General features: G+C 38.2%; 1 protein-coding gene and 1 long non-coding RNA gene across 26 annotated transcripts in view; one reads left to right on the top strand and one right to left on the bottom strand.

Moving 5' to 3' along the window:
• MAP2 (microtubule associated protein 2) overlaps window positions 1-17640 on the bottom strand; it is a 291469-nt gene that overhangs the window by 95401 nt on the left and 178428 nt on the right. For 22 of the 25 annotated variants that reach the window (XM_032354613.1, XM_032354623.1, XM_032354622.1 and 19 more), the window contains one exon: window positions 12650-12727. The exons of the other annotated variants lie outside the window; for them this stretch is intronic. The gene's annotated coding sequence lies outside the window, so the exon portion shown is untranslated. The remainder of the gene's footprint in view (window positions 1-12649; window positions 12728-17640) is intronic. 25 annotated transcript variants of the gene reach the window in all.
• LOC116597219 overlaps window positions 16190-17640 on the top strand; it is a 40652-nt gene continuing 39201 nt past the window's right edge. Inside the window, exon 1 of the long non-coding RNA XR_004288501.1 lies at window positions 16190-16229. This is a non-coding gene — a long non-coding RNA (uncharacterized LOC116597219). The remainder of the gene's footprint in view (window positions 16230-17640) is intronic.

Genomic DNA, 17640 nt, shown 5'->3' with positions numbered 1-17640 from the left:
TAGCCCTTTTTCTTTGTTTTAACTTAAAAATAAATTAGAATTAAATGTTACTACTAAAATTATATCCCATGTCTGGCTTTGTAATCTGAGACAAAAGGAAATGAGCATTTCAGTTAAACATAAATGTTTTCTTGGTAAACTCAGGATAATACAAATTATGAGACAAAGTCACGTATCTCTTGAGAAACCATAGACCTGAAAAGTAAAGACACCAACATTTCTCAGGAAAAAATAAAAATATTTTCAGGAATACTTTACAAATAAGACAGAGACTACCTCCTTCATCCTTATCTATAAGAAAATAAAAAGTGAGCCAAGTATCTTAAGAATGATCTGTAAAAGAAAGAAATACAAGATCAGAAAATTTTCTCCTCTGATGGTGAAATGTAATAATATGTATTGAACACCTACTGTGTCACAGGTATGGTTCTAGATGCTGAGGATATGCAAATATTATCAAGACTTACTTTTGGGGGTGCCTGGGTAGCTCAATGGGATAAGCCTCTGCTTTCAGCTCAGGTCGTGATCTCAGGGTCCTGGGATTGAGCCCCACATCAGGTAGAAAGCCTGCTTCCCACTCTCTTTGCCTGCTTTTCTGCCTACTTGTGATCTCTCTCTCTTTCTTTCTGTTAAATAAATAAATAAAATCTTGGGGCGCCTGGGTGGCTCAGTGGGTTAAGCCGCTGCCTTCGGCTCAGGTCATGATCTCAGGGTCCTGGGATCGAGTCCCGCTTCGGGCTCTCTGCTCAGCAGGGAGTCTGCTTCCTCCTCTGTCTCTCTACCTACCTCTCTGCCTACTTGTGATCTCTCTCTGTCAAATAAATAAATAAAATCTTAAAAATAAATAAATAAATAAATAAATAAATAAATAAAATCTTAAAAAAAAAAAAAAAACAGACTCAATTTTGGCCTTCAGGAGCTACTGAGGGAAACTAACACGTCCCATGTGACACGTGACAATATGACAAATGCTTTAATAGAGGTGTAAAAGGAGTTAAGGGAAGTTCCCAAGAAATCAGAAATTCATGGGAGACTTCAGAATGGCAAACTTGCTTTCAGTGTTGAGGGGTATTCATGGTGACCAGGGCACAATTCTACACAGGAAAACAATGATGCAAAGGTGCAATGAGGGAGCTGGAAATGTGCTGGAAAACATCAAGGAAGTTTCAGTATGCCAGAAATAAGGGTAGTGGAAGATGCTGCCAAGAGAGGTAAGCATCTAGACGAGGAGATATCCATTGTCAGGCTGTGCAGTGTAACTTCTATCATTATTAATGGCATACCACTGAGAAGCTTTGAACGATGCTGATAAGACAAGCCAGAGAAAGGGTGGCAGAAGGTTATGATCAAAACCAGGAAAAGTAGAAAGATGGCCAATAATGCAATAATTAATGAGTGAGCAATTAAGAGTTTGAATGAAGGGAGCAGTGGGATTGGAAATGGGGAAAGATACACAATATTTATATTGACACACAGGAAGGTCTCTCAAAATGCCACAGGTCACACAAAATTCCTCTCCTCTTGATAGTTACATTTTAATGAGGTGATCATACAGTAACCCAAACCCTAATTAAAATGTAAAATGTAATATTTCATATAAGAATATTAATGTTATTTTTGTGTTAAATTACTAAATTTAACCTTTAGAGTATTTAATATAAACTTGAACATGAGAAGAAGATAGCAAGGCAAGAGGAAAGCATTATTTTGACTAGGATGGTCAGAGAAGCATCTCCAAGGAGGTAAGCTCCAAGAAAATGCAAATGCTATTCAGGGTGCTTTTTAAAACAAAGTTTCCTTTAGAATTCTTAGGTTCCATGAGCATGCAGAGAAAGGGGAACCTCCTACACTGTTGGGGGGAATGCAAGCTGGTGCAGCCACTCTGGAAAACAGTATGGAGTTTTCTCAAAAAGTTGAAAATAGAGCTATCTTACAACCCAGCAATTATGCTACTGGGTATTTACCCCAAAGATACAAAAGTAGTGATCCGAAGGGGCAGGTACACCCCAATGTTTATAGCAGCAATGTCCATAATAGCCAAACTATGGAAAGAGCCTAGATGTCCATCCATAGATGAATGGATAAAGAAGATGTGGTACATATATACAACGGAATACTATGCAGCCATCACAAAGGAAATCTTGCCATTTGCAACAACATAGATGGAACTAGAGGCTATTATGCTGAGCAAAATAAGTCAATCAGAGAAAGAAAATTATCATATGACATCACTGATAATGAGGAACTTGAGAAACAAGACAGAGGATCATAGGGGAAGGAAGGGAAAAATGAAACAAGATGAAACCAGAAAGGGAGACAAACCATAAAAGGCTCTTAATCTCACAAAACAAACTCAGGGTTGCTGGGTTGGGGGGAGGGATAGGGTGGCTGGGTGATGGACACTGGGGAGGGTATGTGCTATGGTGAGTGCTATGAACTGTGTAAGGCTGATGAATCACGGACCTGTACCCTGAAACAAATAACACATTTAAGTTAATTTAAAAAAAAAAAAGAGGAATTCTTAGGTTCCAAAAACAAGAGCAACTTTGATTGTAAACCGAAATTAGTTAACTGTAAACTAGCTGCTACCAGTATTTGCAGTGCAAATTAGTTAATGCTGAAAAGGAAATAATACTAAAAACAAGAATGTATACACACTGTTTCCCAGTGGCAAGAACTTTCTAGTATCACAGCAGTCTGTTCTGGAAAAAGGTCTTTTTCATTGTTCTGGTCATTTGCTCTTTATTTAGGATTGATTACAACTGGATTTCTCCTAGAGCTCTGTTCACAATGGTTTCAAATGACTCAAGCTTTGGCACCCCCCTCACTAAAGTCTTTGCTTTGGTGAATTCTAAATTTTTCTTACAGAAACCACAACTGTCTTACACTCAGACTGCTTTCTGTAGTAATCACCAAGCACATGGTACAATTGGAGTCCTTGACACTCATTAAAAAAAAAAAAAAAAAAAAAGTGCAGGGCGTGGGTAAGAGAAAAAGTAAAAAAAAAAAAAAAAATCACAAGAAATTAGGAGGTTTAAGTAAATCATTCTACTACTCAGGAAAAAAGATCTAACAGAAACACGGAAGGAATCAGCCTCTGGGTTCAGCCATGCTGGATTTTTGTTGATCATTTCCCATTCTTCCCACACAGGCTGAAACCTCAGATTTCCTTTCTTTCTATGCTTATAGAAAAGGCCAGTTTTATTAGGGTTTCTTCATTTAAACATGCTCTCCGATGCCATGAGAACTTGATTAAAGGGGAAATGGAGTTTTAACCTTCCAGGAGAAAAGTGATCATACTTTTACTGCAATGCAGTATTTTAACATATCCAAGCATTCAACAGGCACAGGAAACTGAAATTCCATGACAGAATTATTTAGCAGATAAATTGACTTTATAGAGCATCTAGCTGATAGAATGGCTTTTATACAACACTGTGGCATGACATTCCATTCATAAAAAAATAGATGCACTGCTACCCTACATATAAATAGCAATATTTACTCCAAATAAGTAAATGAAACAAATACAAAACATACTGTGAGGCTTATTGTATGATCATTTGAGTTCATCAAACCAAGAATTCTTTAAAATGTTTGCAAAAGTACAAACTGTGGGTATTTTTCCCTCAGTATTTTACCTTTACTTGTTATTTTTCTTTAAAAGGGAATATCCTTCTTTGCTTCAAAATGAGTTTTGAGTGTCCCAGTCATGTCTTTTTTCTTTTTTAAAGATTTTATTTATTTATTTGACAGAGAGAGAGATCACAAGTTGGCAGAGAGGCAGGCGAGGGGTAGGGGGGAAGCAGGCTCCCTGCTAAGCAGAGAGCCTAATGCAGGACTCGATCCCAGGACCCTGAGACCATGACCCGAGCTGAAGGCAGAGGCTTAAGCCACTGAGCCACCCAGATGCCCCTAGTCATGTCTTTTTATAATGAATTTTAGAAATTCATTAAAGTACAAGCATTTATTTTATTCCCCAATGAAGCTTCTTCATCTATTAGTTAATCAATTGATTCACTTTGAAAGAAGTTATTGAAAAGGATGTCTGGGTGGCTCGGTTGATTAAGTGTCTGCCTTTAGCTCAGATCATGATCCCAGGGTCCCAGGATCGAGTCCCACATCGGGCTCTCTCCATGGCAAGTCAGCTTTTCTCTCTGACCCTCCCTCCTCTCATGCTCTTTCACTCTGTCTCCCTAAAATAAATAAATAATTTTTTTAAAAAGAAATTATTGAAAAACAAAACAGGAGCAGTATTGGGCACTATGCTTTTTTTTTTCACCATTATCCTCTTGGATACAATGCTTAGTTCTATAAGGAAGGTTTTTAAAAATATCTTATTTGTGTAGTGCTGTAAAAATTAACTTTGATGGGGCGCCTGGGTGGCTCAGTGGGTTAAGCTGCTGCCTTCGGCTCAGGTCATGATCTCAGGGTCCTGGGATCGAGTCCTGCATCGGGCTCTCTGCTCAGCAGGGAGTCTGCTTCCCTCTCTTTCTCTCTGCCTGCCTCTCCATCTACTTGTGATTTCTCTCTGTCAAATAGATAAATAAAATCTTTAAAAAAAAATTAACTTTGATGAACTAATATATCAAATACATTTACTATTTAAACATGGTATTGAGATTATGATTCACAGTTTTGTTTCTATGGTATGATTAGCGTCTATTCTCACCGGGGTTTGAGTTACTTGACCCAAATGTTCAAATGCATTTATACTGGAGACAGATTTTCCTTTGGTTTCACAGAGACTGCTAGCAATTCATCAGAATCTCTTCTTCTTCCTGAGCACATAGCAGGAGTATATTTCTTATCTATCCTTACAGTTAGGTGTGGTCATACGATTCAGCTCTAACCAATGGAAGTTTAGCTCTTCTACACTCCCATGTGCTCCCCCTTGGTCTTTGCCCCCATACCAGATGGATGGCGACAATGACAAAGTAAAACCATAAAAGGAACGATCCCTTTGTCTGAAAGGAATCCCAAAAATCTTTATCCCTGGTTGACTATGGGAAGGATAGACAGGCTCCCAACCCAAACACCCAGGCAGGACTATTAACTGAGCAAGAAATAAAGTGATAATATATTTCTGCATCTATTTGTTTTAGTAATTAGCCATCCTAACTAACATACCGTGTTTAAAGCAATGTGTGGTAAGATTAGGAAGAAAAAAAAAAAAGGATGAGACTAAATAGATGTAATATAGTTCAATGAAACTCCATTTATGGCCTGCATTGCAAGTCCTGGTAGCAACTGGGATAGTTTGTGGGTGTTGGAATGGAGGAAGCAGGAGGGCAAACTTGAGCAAGGAGCATTTCCTGCTCTTCCGCAATCACCTTCCTCATGCCCCACCACTTTCTTGTGTGAATGGAGCCAAGAGGGCCCAACCTTTCCCTTGGTCCTCTTGTAGCATCCGTCTTCCAGCCAAGATGGAGACAGAATTTGCTACCACTTACAGATAATCTCAGGACAGTTTCGTGTTTGACAAGGACAAAGTGGAAACTCTGTTTTTCCTGAAGATGGTAGAACAGAGAAGCGTTGACACAACCTCTACTTTGGTCTCCTCAGTCTTTTCACCCTACTTCACTGGCTTCACCTTTCCTTAGAGGGATACCTGGCCCCCATTTTTGTTGATATTAGTCTGTTTGTCTTTCAACATAGCTTTTCTTGTTTCCTCCAAAGCTTTGTTTCCTAAACTGTCTCCTTGGGGACTCAGTTCGCCATCTCCTCTCGTTTCTTTCTGACTATAAACCTACTGTTGTTAGCGATCACACACAAAAGAAATGACAATAAAACCCATTTGTAAATCTGCGACCTAGGGCTATAGTCTGTATCTTTTTCCTCTCCTTGATCTCTCATTTATTGGCCACATCCTCTTTCAATCATTATTTAGTCATTATTTACTCATTATTGTTATTAACTATTAACAGTAATTTATTAAAATATTATTTTGTTTCCAATCTGATTACATGGTCCTGGAAGCACAAATATGGCAAAGGACAACACTTTTGCCTTGGAGGGCTTCTCAGAACTGGAGAGGAAGTCAGAGATGGAAATAATTACACACCAAGATGATTTTTTCTGTAGGTCTCCCACCACTCCCCCCCAAATTTTATTTATTTAAGAGAGAACACGAGAGAGAGCATGCACAGAAAGAGAGGAAGAGGGAGAAGCAGACTGCTGATCCTAGGACTCTGAGATCATGTCCTGAGCTAAAGGCAGACACTTAACCGACGGAGTCACCCAGGCATCCCCTTTTTTGTAGTTTAGATACACTTAAAGGGCACTGGAAGCCCCTTCTTCCTCAAAGGCACACTTAATATCATTTTTTGGGGGGGAGAGCTGGAGAAGGAATGACATGTGGATTGAAAACACATACCTTTTCTTCTTTAGACAAGGGGACAGTAGGTATTTAGCAAGAGTTACAGAAATAACAAAGACAAGAGCAATGTGAGAGAAACACGGCTTACCAAGAGAAATAAGTAAGTTAAAGAAGAAACAAGTTTCCTGCCATGGTTAGAATGAAGGACAGGTGACTGAGCAGGACAGAGGGATTGGAGATTGTCCAGAAATGGATGCTTGGAGCCCAGTTCTGAAGGGTCTTTACTGAGTTGGCTACTTTATATTATAGGAAAATTTTAAGTAGGAAAAATAAATGATTTGATGTATATGAAAAAAAGGTCATGTGGAGAGGCGGGTTGTAAAAGTATCAGGAAAAGGGCAACTCATCAAAGGGCACTGAACAGCTCAGGAAAGGTACTGGAGGCCAGGTGGAGGGAACAAGGGTGTCCAGCCCTTGGATTATGAGGTACTTCAGTAACCACAACATTTTCCTTCATCTGCTTAAGCAGAAAAGTAGATTTCCATTGGTTTCAGCTCCTTTTCCAAATTGACAGAAACAAGGTTACTGCCAGTGGTCAAGAATGTTCTGTAGGTGAATATCCAACAAGATTTGACTCTTAACTCCTTCCACAGGAAGCCTCTTTCTTTAAGTGACTCACACTCATGGGCAACAGAATAACTAAATGCATACTGACCATTCTTTCAGAGTCCAAGCATTAGAAAAAGTGCCATCAGCACCCAATTGTTGTCTTTTCCTATCTCCATTTGGCCAAACTGTTAAAAGGCAAGGCTTACTAACAGCACCATCCTGACAAGAACTACAGCCTTCTGTGGCAGGTGGTGCCCACCTCTGCCTACGGAATTGCAGCCCAAACAGTCTGCTCGGAATTGCCGAGGAATCAGTAGAATGTGCTTATGACTCAGCCCGTTAAGTAGGAGGACTGTTATTGTTATTTTAACTCCTGCTAGAGTATGTGGGCAATTCTCCCTTTCTCTGTCTCTGGTTAACCATGAAATGTCTTTCTTGAAAACCTCACCCCTGGAATAGGTTCTTGCTCAGTAAGAGCCAGAACAATTTGGGGTCTGGGTATAACCGCCAGCTGACAGTACAGATGAGCAGAGGCTTTCATTAAGGAAACATCGGATATCCTAATTTACCAATACAGTTTATTTTTGGAATGCTTAATCTGCCCTTAAAATTATTCACACAGAGGGCCACGGGCCAGAGCCGAGTGCTGATGAGAGAGTAATCAGCATAAGCCAAGATACTTATTTTCAGAGACGATGGTGAAAATACCAAGTTTGCCTTCTCTTTTCCCCACTGTTGAGGTTATTGTGGTCTGACGGTTTGTCTCTCTCTTGCCAAGTGTTCTCAACAATGTAAACACTCGTCAAGTGCTGCTCCTAAGGAGCATTGTGAAAATAAGAGAAAAAAAAAAGTCAGCCCATTTTACAGAAAATTGTGTTAAAATTCACCCATCGATGAGTGAAAAGATAAACATCTATTCTGAAGATAAAGCAAAATCTAAGTAATACCAGGTTGTAGCAAGTCTTTTTTTTTTTTTAAGGTTTTATTTATTTGTTTATTTGTTTACTTATTGTGAAAGGAGGGAGGGGCATAGAAAAAGAAAGAGAGGATCCTCCAGCAGGCTCCCAGCAGAACACGGAGCCTGAGGAGGGGAGAGACCTCACAACCCCGAGATCATGACTTGACCTGAAATCAAGAGTAGGGCGCGTAACCGACAGAGCAACCCAGGTTACCCACGTTGCAGCAAGTCTTGATATTGTTCTTTAGACAGAGGATGGATGGTAATTATAAAATAAGTATTTTCTGTTCCTGAGATAGATTTCTCATTTCTACCCAGCTGATTTGTGCATAATTTGTCTCTGTGGTTTTGATACTATAAATTAAGATTCAAGATTACATATCAGTAGAATAAAGTTTTATTTTTTTTAAAGGTTTTATTTATTTATTTGACACAGAGAGAGAGTAGGCACAAGTAGGCAGGCAGAGAGAGGGGGAAGCAGGCTCCCTGCTGAGCAGAGAGCCCAATGCCGGGCTTGATCCCAGAACTCTGAGATCGTGACCTGAACCGAAGGCAGAGGCTTAATCCACTGAGCCACCAAGTGCCCCAGAATAAAGTTTTATCATAATGCTATAAATCATGTGTCAAAATCGTGCATGAAAGTTCCTTAGCATTCCAGAAGCAACTCTACTAAGACAAACTGAAAGAATCTTTAAAAATGCAACAACCACCACTGATGTTCACTGAAGACACCGTGTCTATTCCACAGTAACCCTTGCATACCTAGTCAGTCCTTTAGCAAGTGAGGGTCCTCCAAGACGGAGACACTGTTCTAGACCCAGCTGAGAACGTCACACAGTCTCAGTCCTCAGTTGGGGGGAAGGGTGTTGAGATGATGTTGGGCAAGGACAAGAAGTCAGCTTGTATTCACCTTGTTGGCCATGGTAGGAGGGTGGGTTTTATATTGAATATTATGGGCAGCCCTGTGTGGATTCTGAGCAAAAGAATTACATCAATTGATTAAGATTTATAAAAGATCACATTCTGTGACCAACAGACCATAGCAGAGCAAGCTTGGGCACAGGAGGCTATTGCAGTGGTCAAGATGAAAGTGGCCTTACAAGTAGAGATAACGAGAAATGATCACGTTCTAGACAGGAACCAGCTTGGTACCATTATTATCTGCTATGAGGCTTAAGGGGATAAAAATAAAATATACCTCTAGTAGGTAGTAGAGGCTGAAAATCAACCAATTGTCAGGGTTGTTCATCTCACTGTTATGTTTACATGGAACTTTTGTGTCAAAGAGATGTTATTACATGAAGTAGTAAGACTCTTAAACTTCAGATACATATACCAAGCTCTACATTTAGAATTACATATATTAGGTTTGAAATATTCAATTATAAATTTATAGAACAATTAGCAATAACAGCAAATGATTACAAAGATTATGTTATTTACAAAGCATTTTTACTCTTCTTATCCCATTCACTTTAATCTAATTGGCATGGTTGGGGGACCAGACAGGTAATTATTTGGCAAACAATGTTAAATTGTTTAGCATAGCAAAAATTAAATAGTCACTTTCATGATATTACTGAAGGAGTCTTTGCCATTTCTAAATAGCCTGTTTTCTCTCTCTGCATAGATATTATGTCTTCCCTGCCTGCTCGCTCGCTCTTTCTTTCTTTCCTTCTTCCTTTCCTTCTCTCTCTCTCTCTCTCTTTCAATTTACTTGAGAGAGAAAAAACAAGCATGAGTTGGGGGGGGGCAGAGGGAGAGGGAGAAGCAGACTCCCCGCTGCGCAGGGATCCCAATGCAGGTCCAATCCCAGGACCCGGAGATCATGACCTGAGCTGAAGGCAGGCACCCCTTCTTTTAAAGATTTCTTTATTTTTTATTTGAGAGAGAAGAGAGAGGACGAGGAGGGGGAATGGGCAGAGAGAGAGGGAATCTCAAGCGGACTACCCACTGATCCCGGAGTCCAAAGCAGGACTTGATCTCATAACAATAAGCTCATGACCTGAGCTGAAATCAAAAGTCAGGTGCTTAACTGATGTTAAAATGTAAATTACTGACTCCTGAGAGGACGAGGAGGGGGAATGGGCAGAGAGAGAGGGAATCTCAAGCGGACTACCCACTGATCCCGGAGTCCAAAGCAGGACTTGATCTCATAACAATAAGCTCATGACCTGAGCTGAAATCAAAAGTCAGGCGCTTAACTGACTGAGCCGCCTAGGTGCCTCTCATCCTTGCTTTTCTAAAATCAGTCCCTTCAAGTCACATAAAAGGATCCCAGTAAATATTAGTGGAATAAATGAAATTGCTATTTCTGTGTCAAATAGGTTAGGTAGTTTTTCTTGATTCTCTTTCTCTAGAAAGTATAGTTTTGGAATCCAAGAGAAATGAGTTTGAATCTAGCTCTGCAATCACCATATGATCTTGTCAGCTGCCTGACGTATATGGGCCTTGATTTCCCCATCTGCAAATTTGCTGCACTTCTGGCTGGGAGGCTTACACAGTCTTGCATTTACTCAAATATACACACCAAAGGCTAGTTTATTTCTACTTTCTTCACCAACTGAGCCAGAGTAATCGTCTATTCCCTTAAGAAAAGAAGTTATAAAAGATTCTCTATCTATAGATCTTACTAATGCATATTGATATTTCATAATTTTACCTTCAACAAATGCTAGAATTAACTATACTGTTAGAGAAAATCAGGGAAAATCGTATAAGTTTCCCTCATGATTTTTGAAGGAAATATGAGCAATTAACATGGACCAAATGGAGTGTTTTTAAGTACCTTTCAAATTTCAAAGGCAGTATTCACACTGCATTTGGGAATAGTCAGTATTTCATCCATGGGTAAATAAAACAGATTTCAATTATTGTATTATGGCAAAAACAGTTAAAAAAAAACCAGGAATCCAATTAGTTAGTAAGATCCTTATAGCCAGTAAAAGATACGTTTTCTAATAGGAAAAAAACTAAAACATAAACATACTATGGCATAGTAGCACATATTAGGAAGTTTGGATTTCTTATACACAAATGACAAAGATGCATTGAAAGCCATTTTGGCATTAAATCTTCAAAATGTTAAAAATCATTTGGAAGCAGCAATTAACAATACCAAGTACCAAATGGCTGAAATGTTAGAATGAATAAACTTTATGACAAAATGAGTCAACCAGATCTTCATGTATCAATATGGCTGAATCTCTCAATATGATGTTGGGTGAAGGCAAAAGAAAGTCTCAGGATGGTACTGGTTAGGTAAACTTTCAAAATGTAAATTACTATACAGCCTATTGTTTCACACACACCATTAAAATATTCGAACACACATAGGAAGGTTATATCATCTTCAGGATTGTAAAACCTTTCAGAAAGAAAGGAAAAGAAGAAAGAGAACTTTCGTTTTCTCGAGGATGACTTATTTCATCAGAAAAGATCTGAACAAAGTTTAATATTAGCATTTGTCTAATCTATCTGGCTGATGTTTCAGTATTTATTATAATATTTCTATATTTTTCTTTGAAAATTTTGTAAAATTTCTAATTTAAAAATAAGGTGATAAAGAAATAATGAAGACAGTAAAGCAGATATTGCTGCGGCCAGTTTAAGATCGCATATTCAGTTCTTCTAGTAGGAAGAATTAAATTAAAATACATTCTTCATTTCGTAGAATAAAAAGTCATTCATTTGTATTCTTTCTGTCCCATTATTCTGCTTTAACATAGGAATTTTGAGTTTAAAGAAGGATGTAAAATAAAAGAAAAAGTTCTGTTTGTAAACTGTGCTAACCTATATATATTCTTTTATTTATTCATGCAACAATTGTAAAGTAACAAGTACAAACACAAAGTAAATGCTGCCTGCTATGACTCTTGGTAAATGCTTTATTTATTTATTTATTTATTTATTTATTTATTTATTTATTTCCTTCTTCCAGAAATTTGGATAGAACCAATTAAGGACATAGGGGAATCTGATGGCGAGGCATTTCTGTGACAACATGAAGTTATTCTCAAAGTAATTAATAGCTAGGGCTGGTCTTCCCCCAGTGCCTGCTGCCCTCAGACCTATGCATAAAACCTTGGGTACATCTACTTGCCTCTTCTCTCTCTGCCTCAAATCCCTAATCTGTATAATGGGGGTGATCCCTGTATCTACTCCCAGAGTTCTTATAAGGATTACAGGGGTTACTTATGTAAAGTAAGTCATGCAAGTCACATCTGGCACATAGTAAGTGCTGAGAAAATACTGCTGGTGTTTTTACCCATGGCAGGAGAAACAGGCTGAGCTCAGTTCTCATTTCATAGTTTTCAGTTCTCATTAAAAGAGTGAGAAAGAGGGGCACCTGGGTGGTTCAGTGGGTTAAAGCCTCTGCCCTCGGCTCAGGTCATGATCTCTGGGTCCTGGGATCGAGCCCCACATTGGGCTCTCTGCTCCATGGAGAACCTGCTTCCTCCTCTCTCTCTGCCTGCCTCTCTGCCTACTTGTGATCTCTGTCTGTCAGATAAATAAATAAAATCTTTAAAAAAAAAAAAGAGTGAAAAAGATCTTTTCACTCTTTCACTATTATATCATTCAAAACATTATGAAGTGCTACTTAATAATCCTAAATCTATTAGCTGTAGAATTCACATATATGTCTCCCTTATCAAACCTGATATTCATTTCATAAAGATTTTTAAAAAATGTGGTCAAAAGAGAGTTATTTTTCACAAGTATGGATAACTCCTTTATTGCAGAGAAGATAGGGTCTTTCTTACCTACTCAAGGAAGCAGTAAAATGGTAAAATTCGTTATGTTGTATTCTCAAAGGGCTAATAATATGTTCTGGCTTCTTTCTGCAAAAAAAAGAGAGAGAGAGAATTTAGGAAATTAATCATTTAATCTGTGATCCATATAAATCTGTTACATCATGTAGATCAATACCAAATTCAACTTGCGGCTATCTCTTTTCTTATTGGGTAATTATGAGGCCATGAGATGAATTTCGTGATTGTTCTCTATAGTCAAACACTGAGCATTTATAACCAGCTAAGTGCTCTTTCAGGTGTTTGGATTTGAGAAATGAAAATGCTAACAGATGCATAATTTTTCTCACTTTTTAGCTTCGCTCTAGTGAAGCTTCACAAGTATTATATCCGAGGAAAAATAAAATTTTAGATTGTTTAAACTGGTTTCAGCTAATAAATAGAAGGCAATTGTATTCTCTCACAAGAGAATATATTCATCCTGGTAAATTGTTAATTATATCTCTAAAGGACTGGGCCTCTAGCCCAGTCACATTGATTTCCTCCAGCACAAGATCGAGAGGAATTTTTTAACAACTAATTAAATTTTCCCCACAGCGTACTAAACTTACTTTGACATTCGGATTCCTAAAAGTCATTCTGGATTAGTAGTTCTGCTTACAAATTTCACTAGAACAATACAGGCTACTTCTTACTGAAGTGGTTTCTAGAAATAAGCCCACTTATATAGGGCACTAGGTTTGCTTTGTATCTCTTCAGCCATTCAGGTGTCATCATCCTCAACACATAAATGATTTGTCCTTATAAGCAAGGGCAGAGCTCAGGCCCAATTTGAAATCTTGCTCTTTTACAACAGGTATCTAAATCTATGCATCTCTAAGAGTTAGCACCAGGGCTGTGTGATTTCACACCTGGGAGAGTGGATGGACCCATCATATATCCTCAAGGAAGAGGTTCCTCTCCAAGCAAAGGGCCTCAAGACTCAAATTTTGATAACTACTAATTCTTCTTCAAGACCCAACAGGAAATGTGAATGTGGAAAGACAAGAAGCAAGCAGTTGGCTCATTTCTTCTCCATCACCCTTCAAAGAAAAATGTGTATAGGGATATGAGCAGACAGGGTTTGATTCAAGCGTGACAAACATTGACTGAGCCAGGTCCTGTATTAAGTTCTTTTACATGTAATAGTTCACTTAATCTGTGAACATTAACACAGAATATGTAGCAGCAAACAAGTCTTTTAATGCATATTAAAGTTAGAAAGGCTTAACATTAAAAAAAAAAAGAAGAAGGACAGAAAATTTGCAGGCGGGAAGAAACACAATAGAATTCTCCAATCCCTCATAAAATTTGATAGTTATTTTAGGAAAAAAAGTTTGCACTGCCCACACATCTGATCTGAACACAGCTTTTTTTTTTTTTTTCCACTTTAGTTAGGCTCAGTGGTTCTCAAATTTGGGATATATATAACATTATTATAGAGTCCTACGCAATAACTTTAGACTACTGAAAGCATTTTTAAGGGTAGCTTTGATTAAAAGCACATTAAACATTGTAGGTTGATTTTAGAGCAAAAATAGAATAGTAGAGCAGCTGTGCACCTTGTTAAAATGGAAAGCCTTAGGTATTTAATCAATGAATGTTAAATAGAATATTAAACTTTGTTTCTTCTTTAAATTCCCTATTTTCCTTAAATTCCTTAAAAAGCATGTTTTACACTTCATGATTTTGAAATACATGTCCGTGTATGTATCTAGGTGTGTAAATACACATTATACATGTATGCATGCATACATGTTTAAAAAACAAACAAACAAACAAGAAAGAATTGCATAGAACAAGGGTCAGCAAACTGGTCCGTAGACCAGATCAGGCCTGCTGCCTGTTTTTCTCAATACCGTGTTGTTGGCACATGGCCACATTCATTCATTTCTTTGTTGTCCTTGCTTGTTTCTGTGTTTCAATGCCACAGTCGAGGAGCTGCGACAGACACTGTATGGCCTTTCATGTATTTATATATGACCCAAATGTTTATTATTTGGTCCTTTACAAAAAAAATTTGTTCACATCTGTTATCAAAGAACACGTTCATCTGAGTAGTACTAAAAGCAATATTAAAAAACGAATATCCTGTCTTTTATAGTCTTTCCAAATATTAACTCAATAGTTAAATGTCAGTGAAAGTGAAATTCCAGCCCTGAACAGTTAAAAGCTAATTTCATTCTAACAGAATTGGGAAATTATTGGCCAAAGAATGAGATGATTATGAGAAAATGGCATAAAAAACTGAGTCGTAAAAATTTTAGTCATAAAAATAATGCCCCACTTACCCATCATCGTGACTTTTGGGGTTTTTTTGTTTGTTTGTTTGTTATAAAATTAAAATGGCTACGCTTTTTTCTAGACTTTATTTTATGAGAAAGAGATAAATGCCGCCTGGGATTTATTTTTTTAAAAGCAACGTAGGGCCTATTCCATGAGGCACATAAAATTGGATAGTCATTTTATTTTATTTTATTTTTAAGATTTTATTTATTTATTAGACAGAGATCACAAGTAGTCAGAGAAAGAGAGAGGGAAGCAGTCTCCCCGCTGAGTAGAGAGCCCGATGCAGGGCTCAATCCCAGGACCCTGGGATCATGGCCTGAGCCGAAGGCAGAGGCTTTAACACACTGAGCCACCCAGATGCCACTGGATAGTCATTTTAAATGAACACACCGCAGTTCGAAGCAATCGTTTTCATTCTAGATCAAAAAGATTAAATTACCTTAACACAGATTTCGTTATGAATATTATTTGACACAGTCTTAGTATATGATACCTTATATAGAGTGGCTGCAACATCCCTACACTGGTATTTGTTAACATTTGTTAACATGTACCAGTGTTTCAAGTCTTCACACATGTTCACTCACTTATTCCTCACCATCACCCTGTGAGACAGGTGACTATTAAAATCCCCTCTTAAAGAAAGCCAAAGCCAACAGACTTTAAGTGCCTTATCCAACGTCACATAGCTAGAAAGTGGACAATCCTCTCAACCATATAGCAATTCTTTTTTTTTTTTTTTAAGATTTAATTAATTAATTTGAGAGAGAGAGAGAGATAGCAAGTTCAAGCACTGGTGCTCAAGAGCAGGGCGGGTGGGGTTCGGAGAGACAGTGTGGGTGGAACAGAACCTATAGACCAACATAGGACTTAATCTCACAACCCTGAGGTCATGACCTGAGCAGAAATCAAGAATAAGACGCTTAACCAACTTAACCACTCAGACCAACTTTTTAAAGACTCTGAGAATTGGTGTTAGGTCTTCAATTCTGGCTAAAGGCAATTTCAAAGAGAAAGGCATTGGGACTCAGTGAGAAGTGATATTTCACTTGTGGCAACCTTCAGTTTACTAGAAATACCTACTAAGTCCCTATTTTATTCAGTATATTCAGCTTTTTGACCAATTTGAGAATGTCCTCAACTACAGTTCTGTCTCTGTTCTCTGCTCCATTATTCCTACCAGGTTTGCTTATGCCACATTCCAGAACCTCTTAGGTTCTGGGTGTGAAATGTTGAGAATCATGGCTGGCAACACTTGACAAAGGTAATTTGGTTAACAACTATATTTAAGGGTTAGCCTACACATAATAGAGAAGAGGGTATATGCTGACATCACAAAATGAGTTGAGTACATCATTTAATGAGAAGCCCAAGACAGACTCTTGTTTGGCTACCAACAAAATTAGCTTTTATCAGCTGATGACTCGATAAATAGATACAGTGCACTCAGTCTGCATATAATACATGTCCAGCTGTTGAGATATTTATGTGCAAGTTACATGACACCCCTTACACTGAGGTTAAGAATGTAAGTTCATGTAGACTTAGAATCTCAGGAAGAAAATATTGGCAAGGTGTGGTGTTCTCAAGTGATGTAAGAACCCGTGTTTCATTAAGCAACAAAGTCGAGAAAAAATCTTCCCTGGATTGTTAGACCAGGATATACCACTCATTAACCCTTGAGACGTATTCTAGTGTAAGTATCACTTGGTTATTTTTCCTCTTTTCATAGACTTTGTCCGACAAGTTAAACATTGAGATGCTTGAAGTTGCTGGAATTCTGAAAAGCATTTCTGAAGGCTAACCTTGACCTCACTGGCTATCATTAGCCTACTCAGGTCTCAAATAAACAATAATAACATTGTTCTCCACCTCCTCCACCAGTCTGCTCTATGTGATTTTGAACAGTTTGTTTAATCCAGTGCACTTGTGCAGGATAACAAGATTCCGTCTATTGAGGACATTCAGAATTGCCAGTACTGTTGGGGAAAGATCCACTATCCAAGTAGTCTTTAAACAGGAGAGCCGCTGCCAACATAAAATCTTTTAGTCTAACAGGAACCAAACCACTTCTATTCCCTAATACATTTAGAAGCAGTTCATTATTACTACTTATTAGTAAGTGGCCAAAAGTTAGAGTGAACCAAAGTCACTGATACTTATTCAGAGAAATAGCTTCCTTCCTTGGGGCTTTTGCCAAATTGCTTTTTGGAGAACATTATGTTTCTTGCAAGGGAAACATACTTCAAAATATATGAATTAAGGAGTTAACAAGAGTGCTAGTCAAAACATATGATTTCCAGTTGACCAGAGCATCTAGGTAAGATAGACAGTAAGCATCTTCCCCTTGGATTCCCAAACCTGATACTCTAAGCTATTGCTGAGGACTAGCAGACTGGGTTAAGCTGGCTTAGTAGAAATTAGCTGGTCTTGTCCAAAGCACCTCAATCTGATTCAAGGCCATAAAAATAGGATACAAACGGGTGAAGGATAAAGACTGGATTAGTCAGAAAAGTCAAGCTTAAATCTCAGAGAGTTTGCACAATAAAGGTTTCTATCCTGCTCAGACAAATCCTGATGTGAGTGGAAGAATGCTCCAGGCTTGCTCTCTCCCATGATCTGAGCACATTCTTTTTGTGGCTCAACTCATGGCCTCTAAGATTGCGGTAGCAAGG

Source organism: Mustela erminea, chromosome 8, assembly GCF_009829155.1.
Source record: "Mustela erminea isolate mMusErm1 chromosome 8, mMusErm1.Pri, whole genome shotgun sequence".
In the NCBI taxonomy this organism is placed as follows: Eukaryota; Metazoa; Chordata; class Mammalia; order Carnivora; family Mustelidae; genus Mustela; species Mustela erminea.
Note: the sequence above shows the minus strand (reverse complement) of the source record. Positions and strands in the feature narration are given on the sequence as shown.